This window comes from Ailuropoda melanoleuca, chromosome 19 (assembly GCF_002007445.2).
Source record: "Ailuropoda melanoleuca isolate Jingjing chromosome 19, ASM200744v2, whole genome shotgun sequence".
NCBI lineage: Eukaryota > Metazoa > Chordata > Mammalia > Carnivora > Ursidae > Ailuropoda > Ailuropoda melanoleuca.
Genome location: NC_048236.1, coordinates 29,029,028 through 29,043,190, shown reverse-complemented (window position 1 = coordinate 29,043,190; position 14,163 = coordinate 29,029,028).

Genomic DNA, 14,163 nt, shown 5'->3' with positions numbered 1-14,163 from the left:
AGTGAAACAGGAAGAAATAGAAAACCTGAACAGATGAATAACCAGTAAAAAAATTGAACCAGTAATCAAAAAATGCCCAGTAAACAAAAGCCCAAGACCAGATGGATTCACAAGTGAAGTCCACCAAACATTTAAAGAAGAGTTAATACCTATTCCTCTCAAACTATTCAAAAAAACAGAAAAGGAAGGAAAACTTCTAAATTTATTCTATGAGGCCAGCATTACCATGATACCAAAACCAGAAAAAAAAAATCACTAAGAAAGAGAATTAGGCCCATATCTCTAATGAACACAAATGCAAAAATACTCAATAAACTACTAGCAAACTGAATCCAACAATACATTTAAAAAAGTCATTCATCATGGTCAAGTGGGATTTATTTCTGAGTTGCAGGGGTGGTTCAATATTGGTAAACCAATCAACATGGTACAACACATTAATAAAAAAAAGGATAAGAACCATATGATCATTTCAAAAGATGCAAAAAAAAAGGTATTTGACAAAGCACAACATCCATTCTTGATAAAAAACTCTCAACAAATTAGGTTTAGAGGGAATATATCTCAACATAATAAAAGCCATATGTGAAAAAGCCACAGGTAATATCATCCTCAATGGGGAAAAACTGAGAGGGTTCCCTCTACAGTCAGGAATAAGCCGAGGATGTCCTCCCTCATCACTTTTATTCAGCATCAGACCGGAAGTCCTAGCCCCAGCATTCAGACACAAAAAGAAATAAAAATCATCCAAATCAGCAAGGAAGAAGTAAAACTCTCTCTTTTATTCTTGACGAGTCTGGCTAAAAGTTTATCAATTTTATTTATTTTTCAAAGAATCAGCTCTTAGTTTCATTGACTTTTTTTATTCTCTATTTTTTATTTATTTTTTATTTTTTATTCTCTATTTCAGTTCTCACTCTGACCTTTTTATTCCTTTCCTTCTAAATTTGAGGTTTGTTCTTCTTTTTCTAGTTCCTTTGAGTATAAGTTTAGATTGCTTATTTGAGATTTTTCTTGTTGGTTGAGGTATATATGTTATTTTCTTCTGTTTTAATGTGTCATTCAAAGACATTGTTTCCCTATTGATTTTCTGTCTGGACGATCTATTCATGGATATAAGTAGGGTGTTAATGTCCTCTAGATTATCGTATCTATCAATTTCTCCCTTTATGTCTGTTAATATTCACTTTTTGTACTTAGGTGCTCATATGTTAAGTGCATAGATATTTACAATTGTTATATACTATTGTTGGAATGATCCATTTATTATTATATAATGCTTGTTTGTCTTTTGATACAGTCTTTTTTTAAAAGTCTATTTGTCTAATATAAGTATTGCTACCCAGGCTTTTTGGGTTTTTTGTTTTTTTGTTTTGTTTTGCTTCCATTTGTGTAGAATAATTTGTGTGTGTGTGTGTGTGTGTGTGTGTGTGTGTGTGTGTAATAGTTTTGTCCATCCCTTTACTTTAAATCTGCATGTGTCTTTAGGTCTGAAGTGAGTCTTTTGTAGGCAAGCTATAGATGGGTTTTGTTTTTTTTGTGTGTGTTTTAACCAATTCAGTCACCCTATTTCCTTTGACTGGAGCATTGAGACCATTTACCTTTAAAGTAATTAATTATTGGCTAAGTATGTTCTTTTTGCCATTTGGTCATTGATTTCTGTTTATGTTTGTAGTTTTCTATTCTTCTCTTGCCTCTTCACTTGGGATTGATAGCTCTTTTTAGTTATGTTTGGAGTGCTTTCTCTTTATTTTTATTTTTTTTTTGTTTCTTATCTATTATAGGCTATCTATTATAGGTTGTGGTTACCATGAATTTCATATGCAGGATCCTAAGTATACAGCAGTCTATAATAAAGTGATGGTTGCTTAAGTTCAAACTCTTTCTAAAAGTACTATATTTTGGGGCCGCCTGGGTGGCTGAGTCGGCTAAGTGTCTGCCTTTGGCTCAGGTCATGATCACAGAATTCATCCATTCTTTCCAGCCCATCTTTATGACCATCACTTTGAACTTTTTATTAAGTAGATTGCTTATCTGTTTCATTTAGTTCTCTTTCTGGAGTTTTGTCTTGTTCTTTTGTTTGGAGCATATTTCTCCGTGTTCTCATTTTGTCTGACTTTCTGTGTTTGTTTTTCTGAATTAGAACAGCTACTTCTGCTAGTCTGGAAGGATTGGCCTAATAGGAATGCCCCCTGTGTAGATTGCATGTGTCTGGTGGCTTTGGCTAGCTTGGAGTGCCAGGGCATTCTGCGTCAGAGCCTCCCTGGTGGGGGGCTGGCGCTGAGGTGGGCACGGGCTAGGGCTCCCCAGAGTGCTCCACACACAAGGCACTCTGGTGGGAGGGCTGAAGCTGAAGTCGGCTCAGGCCATGGGGTTTTAGGGCAGTCCTCACACGGGGCACCCTTGCAGGACGGCTGCAGCTGAAGCAGGCACGGGCAGAGCTGTCCTGATGCACTCTGTGCAGGGGGCTTCCTGGCAGGATGGCAAGAGCTGAAGCCAGGCATACACCTGGTGGTTCCAGGGTACTCCCTGCACGCAGTGCCCTAGCAGGACAGCGGAGCTGAAGCAGGCACAGGAAGCCTGGGGTGCTTCAAAGAGGAGGTGCTCTGGTGAGTCACCTGGAGCTGAAGCGGGTCTGGGCCTGGTGTATCCTGCAGCGCTCTGGTGAGACGGCTGGGGCTTAGTGGGCACTGTCCAAGGGTGTCCTGGTGTGTGCTGCACTGGGGCCGCCTTGGAGGGATGACTGAGCTCAGACAGTTGAGGGGAGCCTTGATGAGGGATGGCAGGTGTGAGCTAGGGGTCTAGGGCTTAGTAGGGCAGCCAGCTGGCCTGGGGGCCCATACTCTGCTCCCATCTATGCTGTCTGGGTGCAGGGTGAACATAAACAGTGGCACTTGTCTTTCCCTTCTAGGGTCGTTTCCTTTATATTCTGATTGTTTTTTAAACCATGGCTTTTGTCTGTGCCCCAGGGCAGCTGGAGCCACTGGCAGGCTGGCTAGGGTGCCTGAACCCTGCTTCCACCCGTGCTGTCAAGGTGGAAAGGGAACATAAACAATAGCACTCACCAGCCTCTCTGACACTGGAGAACATTCAGCAAGTCCCCCACCATTTAGCAGACACTCAAGGCCTGGCTCCTTTAAATTTGAGTTGCCGTTTTAAACCATTGCTCTGCACTGGTCCTTCAGTGCCCTCCCTCCCTCCCCGTTGCAGGTCACAACACCAGGCTGGGGCTCCTGTGGTCACTATGTCTCTATCTTTCCCGCCCTTCTCTGTGTAGTCCCTCTATCCTTTGTTGCACAGAAGCTGTTTAGTTAGCGCTCGGGTCTTCTTCAGGCGGAATTACTCTGTACGTATAAAGAATTGCCCTATATGTAAGTGCAGATCCGGTGTATTCGTGAAGGAGCTGAGTTCAGGGTCTTCCTACATCGCTATCTCGGACCCAGCCTCTCCCTACAACCCACTTTTACTTCCCATTAACACGAAGCAGAGCCAGGCTCAGTCACCCACTCTGTACTTCCTTTCTTTATGTTTCCCCAAGGGGACCTGCTTGACCACTGAAAGATGAGAGCTCACACCTCATTGGCCAGGCTAGCCTCAGGCCCCCCCCTCCAACATCAAGGAGCCAGACTTTTTAATCTTAGGGGATGAATGACGTCTGTATATTATAGCGCTCTTCTCTACTACTGAACTGTAAGTGATTGACATTGGGAACTTTATCCTAAGTAGATGAAGTAGAAAGTTGGAATTTATCCACAGATCCACTCGTTACATGAGAAATCCAGACAGAGCAGATGCCAGAAATGATAAAGAAAATACTGACAAGATAGATGAACATTTTTATCTCTCCCCATACACTTTAGCTTTTGATTATAAGAAATACTTTCTAAGTTTTTTCAGAGTAACCTATATATTCTGCAAAGGCCAGTTCTTTCATATCCAAAGCAAAAATGAAACGGGGAAGTCTTAATTATCTAAATTGGGCGTCTGCAGTAACTCAAATCACCTTTCTCTTCTAATTTGCCTGAGCATTTCTGGCCATGGGTTGGTGTGGAGCAAAATGTAAATATGCCCAAATTAAATCAAGCGCAGCATTTTAGGAGTGACTGTTTATTAGTTTATGAGTAGAAACTAGACCTAAAGCAATTTTGTTTCTTACATATCTGAATTTGAAGCAATATGCCTAGTAGTTACAAACATGAGATCTGAAGCTTAACTCCCTGGCTTCACATTATCCGTGTGACCTTAGGTACTCTGTAACCTCCTCCTGTCTCAATTTGCCCATTAATAACATGGTGGTAATATTAACACTTGCCTCATAGGGTGTTTGTGGGATCAAGCACATAGAATCGTATCTGGAACGTGGTAAACACTTAAAATATTAACTTATTATTAGAAACTATCCGATACTTAAGACCAATGCTAGTCATCAAGCAATTGTTGCATCAGTTTTTGTAGACAACAATCCGTTATCAGTTTGGTGGCAGACACCCTGAATCTAAGTTGGAGTCTTAGATCTACAAATTAGAGGTTAGGCATCCTTGGCAAGCCACCATCTATGGATCCCCGGCCTAGTAAGTGGACCTAATGCCTGCTATACTTACATCATTGTGACAATCGACTGTGGTTATGTTGACTGAATGTGGGTCGTAAGAGCCTCTACAGCTGTGAAGGCCTGCAGCTACTCATTTAATCAGTTATCTTCACAATAGTTAGGGCTGCACCACCAGATCCTCCCGCCGGTGTTCTACAACCGTGCGCCAAAGAAACACCTTAGAAATATGTATGAGAATATCCAGTTACTTTTGAGTATATGAGGGTTCATTTTCCATACTTCTCAAGGAGAGGAAACTTACCCGTCCAACAAACTTAGTAGTGAAGCTTAACTTTTTAAGAGTCGCCAGACTTCTCCAGAGTTCTCCCTCCATCTTCTCACTTTCACATTTTTTTTCTTCCATGGTTGATCTGCATGAGCTCCAGGAGCAAACTGTCTAATGTCCCTTCCTTGCTTCCACGGCTCATCAGTCTCCCTCCCCCGCACCTGCCTGGGTGGTTTTGCTGTTCTTCTTTCCTCTTCTGACTTAGTCTACATCAGGGCAAAACGAGAGATATTCTACACAGAGGATAACGAATATTGATTTTCCAATTTAGCCCCAGACACCTACAGCAGTGGATCGATTTAAAGAACATTCAGGAGTGAGAAAACCTAATAGTCAGACTAAAAACAACAGCCAGCTGCGCTTTGATGAAACCATGTCTTCAGCTGTTTGAATGCTGTCCTCTTTCACAGACTTTTAAACTAAACTCATATCATGGCTTTACTGCTTTGGGCTCCATAGATTTTCCTGAAGAGAATAATGGAAACATTTTAAAGTTATAGGGCTTTATTATTAAAACACAGTGGAAAAATAAAACTATGCAGGCAAACTGGAACACTTTGGTATTCTCCTCTGCTTTCATTCAAGCATCAAATTCACATAGGAATTTGAAAGTTTAAAAAAAAATTGAAATATCCAGAAAACTACTTGTAAATTTTCCTATTATTCTCTCACGTGATCTAACTAATTTTTTCAGGACATTTCTTCTAGGCCCCCATATCACTGTCTCCAAAAGCTCTGATAGAGTCTCCAGTGTTTAAAAATTAAACATCATGCAATTTTCAAAAATAAAGGACCAGACTTGTTTCAAAATATATGAAGTGATTGGACAATATCCAGAGACTGTCTGCCATGAATATGTCTCTCTATTCCTCTGGCTAAACAGCCTTTCCTCCCACACTTTGCTCAGTATACGATGGTCCCGTTGATGAAGCTCGTCATATTTCCTCCATTGTTTCCTGCTCTTTCCCGCACCATCGCTGCACCTGCATAAAATATAAGCTGTCCTGAAGACANTTCTTCTAGGCCCCCATATCACTGTCTCCAAAAGCTCTGATAGAGTCTCCAGTGTTTAAAAATTAAACATCACGCAATTTTCAAAAATAAAGGACTGNTCAAAAATAAAGGACCAGACTTGTTTCAAAATATATGAAGTGATTGGACAATATCCAGAGACTGTCTGCCATGAATATGTCTCTCTATTCCTCTGGCTAAACAGCCTTTCCTCCCACACTTTGCTCAGTATACGATGGTCCCGTTGATGAAGCTCGTCATATTTCCTCCATTGTTTCCTGCTCTTTCCCGCACCATCGCTGCACCTGCATAAAATATAAGGTGTCCTGAAGACGCCGATCAAAGGTGAATTCTTCCATGAGGCCTTTCCTGATTCTCTAGTAGGAATTGATCTTTCCCTTCTTTGATTTTCTGAAAATTTTAAACTATTTAGTGCAAATTGTCTTATACGAATGTAACTACTAACGCAGCTGACAGGGTCTCTCAGGAGGGGGCTGGGTCCATCTTGTCATCCTCTATATTCCCTGACACCATGAATGGCTAGCAGATGGTTGTTTGTAGACATGTGTAGGAATAATTTTAACCAAATCAATTTATTGAGTAAAATGACAACTGGATGAAAGAGTTGTACCACTGTTCCATTACAAAGGATATGGTAGCTCATTTCCAATGATGAAAATGAAATGAAAGTCCCAACGAGGTAGTACCGAGACGGACAAAAACTTGTCCAAAGATNACTTGTACAAAGACGGGAAAGCAAACTAACTTTCATTGAGCGCTATGTTAGTTTCCTGTGGCTTCCATAACAAATGACAACCAATTGGGTAACTAGAAGCAAAACAGAAATGTATTCTTTCACAGTTCTGGACACCGGAAATCCAAAATCAGTCTCACTGGGATGGTATCAAGGTATCAGCAGGGCTGCAACTCCCTTTAGAGGCTCCTGGGGAAAATGTATCCTTGCTTCTTCCAGCTTCTGGTGACAGCTGACATTCCTGGTTTACGGGCCACATCCCTCTAATCTGCCTCCATGGTCACACTGCCTTCTCCTCTTCTGTGTCAAATCCTCCTCTGCTTTTTTTTTTTTTTAAGGCCACTGGTGGTTGTATTTTGGGGCCCATGCAGATAACCCGGAATAATTTTCCCATCTCAAGAATCTTAACTTGTTCTATAAAGATCCTTTTTCTTTAGAAGTAACCTTTACAGTTTCCAGAGATCAAAACCTTATATCTATGGGGGCCATTATTCAGCCTGCAATGAACATCGGCTAGATGCTCCTTTGCATGGTTTTACTCGGTCTGCATAGTTAGTTTGTGAAGAAATTAACTGATGCTCTGATTTGACAGGTGAGACTACTGAAGTCCCAGACGTTGGGTGACTTACCTAAAGTTACATGTAGTCGGTGGTTAAATCTTTGATTCAAACCTAGATCTGTGTGGCTCCAACTTGATTTTGTTTTTCTGTTATATCCTAGAAGCTTTTTAAGTCCTAGACACACAGTAGATTCCTAATAAATGTTTGTTGACACAAAAGAAAACCTTCAGTGAGATTTGAAGTTCGCTGCTTTATCATTTTGTCACCATTTCTAAAAGTTCATTGATTTTTAAAGCACTTGTATAAATCAGATGTCTCTTCAGAAAGTGTTTTCAAATATGAGTGCCGTGTTGTCTCCAAATGGATCAGCACTGAGGATGGGGGGCAGTTTTGTCAATGTAATTCAACATAAGGGATGTGAAGATTTCATGTAGCGAATAAAAAAAGCATCGAAATTCGAGAGGGTGAAAATCGTACCAAAGTCATTAATCTACAAAGCCTGAAAACATGCAGCCACAATACTATCCAGGGCGATCGGGAATCAGCTAGATCATCGCTGTGAGGTAATGAGGTTTCTGTAGGTACTGAACATAAGGTGAAAATTCAAAATGTTGTGTATTTGCCCCTATTTCCCCCTAAGTCCTAGATCCTTATGAAACTAATATTGGGCTCTGATAATTCACTGTATGTTTTCTAGTGAACATTTTAAGAACCTCATTTGCTGAAGTGATTTCTAAAACTTCAGGAAGCACCACCGGGTCACTTCCACTCCACTAGTTTACGCAACCTAATGTAAAAATAGTGGTTTTCTTGGCCCATAAGGGCAGGTATTATTTTTCTGTTGCTAATGTAACAAGTAACCACAGATCCAGCAGCTTAAAACAGGAGCCTCTTCCTCTGTCTCAGTTCTGTAAGTCAGAAGCCCAGGCACATTGCTCACCTGGTTCTCTACTTATGATTTCAAAAAGCCAAACGTCTTGGCAGGACTGCATTTCTTTCTAGAGACATTGGATTTGAATTTACTTTCAAGCTAGTTCAGGATGCTGTCAGAATTCAGTTTTCTGTGGCCGTCGAACTGAGGTTCTTGCTTCTTTGCTCGCTGCTGACTAGGAGTCTTCCAAATCTTCTAGCAGCCGCCTGCATTTCTTGGGTCGTAGCCCCCTTCCTCCATCTTCAAAGACAGCAATGGCGGATTGAGTTCTTCTCATGCTTTGACTGTCTCTCACATCACTTTTGGCCTCATTGTTCCTTTGCTGTCTTCCACCACATAATTCGACTGACTTTTCTATTTTCCTTTTCTAATTTTAAGGGTCCATGTGATTATATTAAGTCTACCAGGATACGCTCTCTTTCTTAAGGTGAATTGGTTCACAATCTGAATTTAATCTGCAAAGTCCCGGCAGGGGGAGGAAAAAGTGAGCTCTCCATTGAGCAGGGAGCCCGATGCCAGGCTCGATCCCAGGACCCCGGGATCATGACCTGAGCCGAAGGCAGGCGCTTAACCCACTGAGCCCCGCAGGCGCCCCTGAAGAACACTTTTAGAATTATTCCTAAATCAAGGCTTAGAGTCTCAACTAAAGTGTACTTTTATCCTTAATTCTCAATTTCTAGTATTCAAAGATCGGGTTACTCAGTAAGGACTTAACAATACCAGGCACATGGAATTACCTGCCTATTTTCCTGAATAGAGCTGAAGCATAGAACATTTGAAGGTTCAGACACAGTCATGCAGCTACATTTCCATCTCACGTATGAATTCCAGATGGGGAGCAAAGCTTAGAAGCGATTTTTTTTTTAAGTCACTTACTCTCANCTCTCGAAAGCTTATGTATCTAGTGCACCAGGTATAATAAATGTGGACTATGTTCAAACGGAAAGAGCAAGTACTTACAAAATCTTTCAGATAAGGATTGACTTGACAAGAACCAAGTGCTTTTTACAAAGGATAGTAAAATACTTTCCTCTAAGAGGTAGATCTCTTCAGCATTATCAAGTGTCTTACCTTGGAGGCATTCCTCTATTCCTTTCAGTTGTTCGATTTGGAGGCATTGTACCTGGTGATAAGGGAATCTTCTCCAAGAGCCAATTAGACATTGAAAGATAACTCTTAATATGTGATAATTTAAGGCTTTCATTTACTAACACAGGAAAACATTATACCACTCAAGAACCTGATTAGATTACCATGTCTCAGTTTTCTGATGCAAATGTTCTTATAAACAGAATAAGAGTGCAAGTGATGTGGGAACAAAGCTTTTTAGGAGCAGGTGATTGTCCTCTCCACTTAATTTCCCCGTCAGCTGGCTGGACACTGTGAGTTGCAGTTAGTGAGGAGGTGTGAGGGCATGTGTGAGCCACAAGAGGAAGGGAGCCTAAGTCCCTGGAGCCCCACGTGGAGAAGACCCCCTATCAAGTGGGAACACCTGCATTGGATAGTTAGGTGAGCTAGAAATATATTCTGTTGTGTTTAGGCCTTAATACCTTTTGGATCTATTCTTTCCAGCAGCTGGTATTACCCACACTAACACATTTACCTTGCATTTATCTTCCTCTGGAATTCATAGCATCAACTTCATGTTGCAAATTCTCCACTCCCTGACACTTTAGAGTACATAAATCCTTATCACTCTCAAAATGTTTTCAAGGATATTGTTTATGTTATAAAGGTCAAGAGTGTATTTTGGAACTCAGAGCTGAGAATTTGAAACAAATACTAAAATATATTGTGCATTATTTCCCCCAGAGCAGAGCACTTTAACCTTGTTTTGTTTCGTTTTGTCGCTTTAATAATGGAAGAGCTACAGAGCAAAGAGCAAAATTAAGAGTAGAAAAAAAAAAAAAAAAATACATGGACAAGAATGCTGACATGTCATTTTATACAATTTTAATGCAATAGTACAGAATGCTCTTGGCATAAAATTAAATTCAAGATGAAGGAAAGGAAAACACAGAATCTTCTTTTAGGTGGAGAGGGTCTGAATTTATAGATTTATTGAAATGCAGAGTTTAAACATGCTCACATTTGCAATGTTGTCCTTGAAAGTGAAGGAATTTTCTTGGCTCCCAGGAAAGCAGATCAGCGAGCGCTAGTGCGTGAGGTCATGCGGCCACGCTGCTTTCATGACTAATTCAGCAAGGTCATTCTTTCTTACAGATTTCTCATTTGAACAAAAGATGTGGGCAATAACAAGAGATAATTTGAAGCTGATCACATATGACAGAGTTATCAAAGGTAAATAACAGAACTGGGCTGACACCTGGGAAGAAAAACTTACAGGCCAACAGGATCAATCATTGTTAGTGGTAATTATAGTAACATTCATATTGCTACTACTCACAGCATCTTTTACATCTGTGATTTCTCAACAAGTATAGATGTGATCATTATTATACATTATAAATGTATCAGAAAACAAGCTTAGAGAGATTTCCACCAACCAACCAATGTCATATAGCTACTTTTGCTCAAGCTTCGGAATTAGGAATTCTGTCCAACTCCTAACATTATTTTAAAAATGTCTTGATTAGGAATCTCTGATTCACCATAATAACCATCAACAAAGATTACTGATAAACTACCGTGTCCCGAGAATTTTAGGATACTTTTCATTGTGCCCATTTCCATTAGTGTTTTTACTAATTCTATGTCAATATTCCTAGTCTCAAATAAAAAGGGAACACTACTGTGGACCTGTTTTTTTTTGAAGATAGAGTTAACTCCTCTGAAAAACGACAAATTCCTATTTTAAAAACAAAACCATTTGGACATACACAAAACTACATTCTAGGATAAATGTAAAGAATCAGTGTATCAAACTTTTTTCATTTAATAACTGCAATATTCAGATTAAATGGTTTTCCTGATTTAAAGGTTTTTTTTTTAAGTCAGCTAATATACTATTTCTAGTCACTATATTACCTAAAGAGTAAAGATTTTAAGAAAAATATTTTACAAAGAAAACAGAGCAAATGTAATTTGTAACCATAGTCACTTCTTAATCTAAATTGAGTCTTTTATAAATGATCTTTAGACTTACCATTGTTTACAAAGTCATATAGTTGATTATTTTTAGAAGACAATGAACATTTCTGTAAATAGAGGCAAATTGTATTGTGTTCACACAACACTGGGTTACATTTAACTACAGGGTGACTGATGAAGGTAGTGGGAACTCAGATTCAACTAATTAATCAGAATGTTCATTAGGAAAACAGTCTTAAGAATTTGATTACTAAATCACATCATTTAATACTATTTATTCAAGTCACTTAACAATAATTTATTGTTGTACAAGAAACAATAGTGATATGTTGCAGGTGAAGGAGGCATGTTGGAGAAAGAAGATGTAAGTCTCTGCTCTCCCTGCTTCTCCCTCTGCATCTGCCCCTCCCTACTCATGCTCTCTCTTGCTTGCTCTATCTCTAATTAATAATTAGCTAATTAATTAATTTAAAAAGACAAACAGGAAAGGAAGCAAGAAAAAAAGAGAAAGGAAGTAGGGACAAAGAATTAAGAAATGACTGTCAAAAGTTGATGGAATTAATTGATAAAAAATAATAGAAAAGAAATGTACCAATGTATACTAATGAAAATATAGATTAGTCAGGCTTTAATCGAGGAAACGGAGCCACTATGAGTATTATGCGATCAGGAATTTATTATCACAATTAGCCATTACAGAGTCGTAGGAGGAACTGAGAAAGTAAGTGTCCACCACGCGGAGGGAAGATTATTAAGTCATTGTGAGTCACTAAGCAGTTCTCCCGAAGTGCTGGCACAGGGGGCCATGTTAAAGTTCACAGGAAATCTGGAAACAAGGAACATCCAGCTGCTGGCGTAAGCTGTATTGGGTGCGAGGATCAAGAAAACTGTGGCCTGTTCTTAGTTACAGCCCCTCTGAATTCACAACCAAGCCTGCAGTGGGCCTGGAAGGCAATGGTTCAGCAGGGTCAGTGGTCAGAAGAGAAAAGTTCAGAGTGAGGGCAAACTGGGACCCACCAGTCCCTCCACAACCGTCTTTCTCTGCTTCCTGCTATGATGAGTTTGATGACTTCAGGGAGTTGATAGCTGCGGATTCATTGGTCCAAATCTTATGCAAATTTCTCTTGTGGCCAATGCCAAGCTGGAACTGTACAGTGAAGATGATTCTGAGAAATGTAGTTCCAAATTAGCCAAGCTGACATAATATAAACATTCCCATCAGGATTTTTGGAGTACACAATCCCCCCCCCTTTTTTTAAAGATTTTATTTATTTATTTGACAGAGAGAGAGTGAGCGAGAGAGGGAACACAAGCAGGGGGAGTGGGAGAGGGGGAAGCAGCCTCCCCATGGAGCAGGGAGCCCGACGCAGGGCTGGATCCCAGACCCCGGAATCATGACCTGAGCCAAAGGCAGACACTTAACAAGTGACTGAGCCGCCCAGGTGCCCCCACAGTTTCACTTTTATCTGTGCTACATGGTAGCTATATTTTCTATTTATAATGTGTTATTTCCAAATAAAATCATAAGCAAAATAATTACTTTTGGAAATGATATTAAAATCAAAGTCAGTAAGTACAGAGCTGTAAAGTTATAAAATCCGCTTTGAGTCTCCTCTTGGTAATTTTGCACATTGCTCTGCTTTTTCATCTAGTGCTTTGCACTTGACCAAATCATTTCAAATTCTTATGAAATCCTCACAGAGTAGTGGCAATTTGCCAGAGCATTTCTCTCCTGCTTTTCTAAACACACACACACACACACACCACACACACAATTAAGTGAAGTGAGGGGGAAATGCATGCAAATGTCTGTGTTGAGGAAAAGCCCCACAAGATGCTAGCCTGATATCTACTCACTGGTCTATGCAGTAAGGACAATTTCTCTGCTGCGGGAAGTTGTAACAGATATCAAGGGGGTGGGATCAGTTGATCTGTAAGTGTAATATTTACTCTCTTTCCTTAAATGCATGGAATAGATCCATACAGTTCAGCTCATTTTTCTAGAGAATGTTAAGGACTGACAACCACATTCAAAACTCTGGTAATCTTCATAGCATGAAAATAACTCAATGCACACGTTAAACTGAGTGGGCTTACACATGATTTAATAAGTGTGATTTTGTATTTCAACATGAATTAACTTTATTTTAGCAATTTTCTGGAACCCAGCTCTGCCATTGATATTATTTCATTCTCTAGTAATCAATAGCAATCCAGAGTTAACTAGTTTGATTTTTTTAACATGATTCATCTATTGCATTTAGATAGTACTTATCATGCAAACAAAGCAATTTAAATTAGAAAAGTATTTGATATTGAAGACAAAGCCTTAAACCTGATGTACAGTTAAAATAAATAGAAATTTTTATATTTCCAAATCCAATATCATCAAAATCTTGTAAGATGATATACATATCAATGGAACACTTTAAATTGACAGTTGCTCTAAAATTGAAATGGAGAAATGCAGTGTTTGCTTCTAAAGAATTACTACTTTAAGGTCAGACTATTTTTTCCTCTACATCTATCAAGCAGATTTAGAGTGTGTTATTAAAATGAAAGTAACCTACATATATCAAGTTTAGAGATGGATGGGAAAATGCTTTAAGAGGATGTAAATTGCATATCAAAGTAAACAATTTTACTAAAACATGGAGCTTCAAATAAAAAAGTACTTTAGCAAACTTACTAGTTAGGTGCTTACTGGTATATTCTTGGGTTAGCAGCTGGAAATCATTATTCCTTATGTTAGTATTAAAAAAAAAATGTACGAGATATTGGCAGTGACCCTACCAGAGTAAAAAAAATCTATGCAATGGTTGTCTTTGAGTAAAATACTTACTAAGAAAATGTGTATTTGGAAAAGTGTGATATGGAAACGATCACACCAGAGAGAAGAAAACTGACAATAACCACCTTTGATCTGCTGTTTTTATACGGAACATTTTGTCTCACAATTATAGTACTGTATTCCATAGT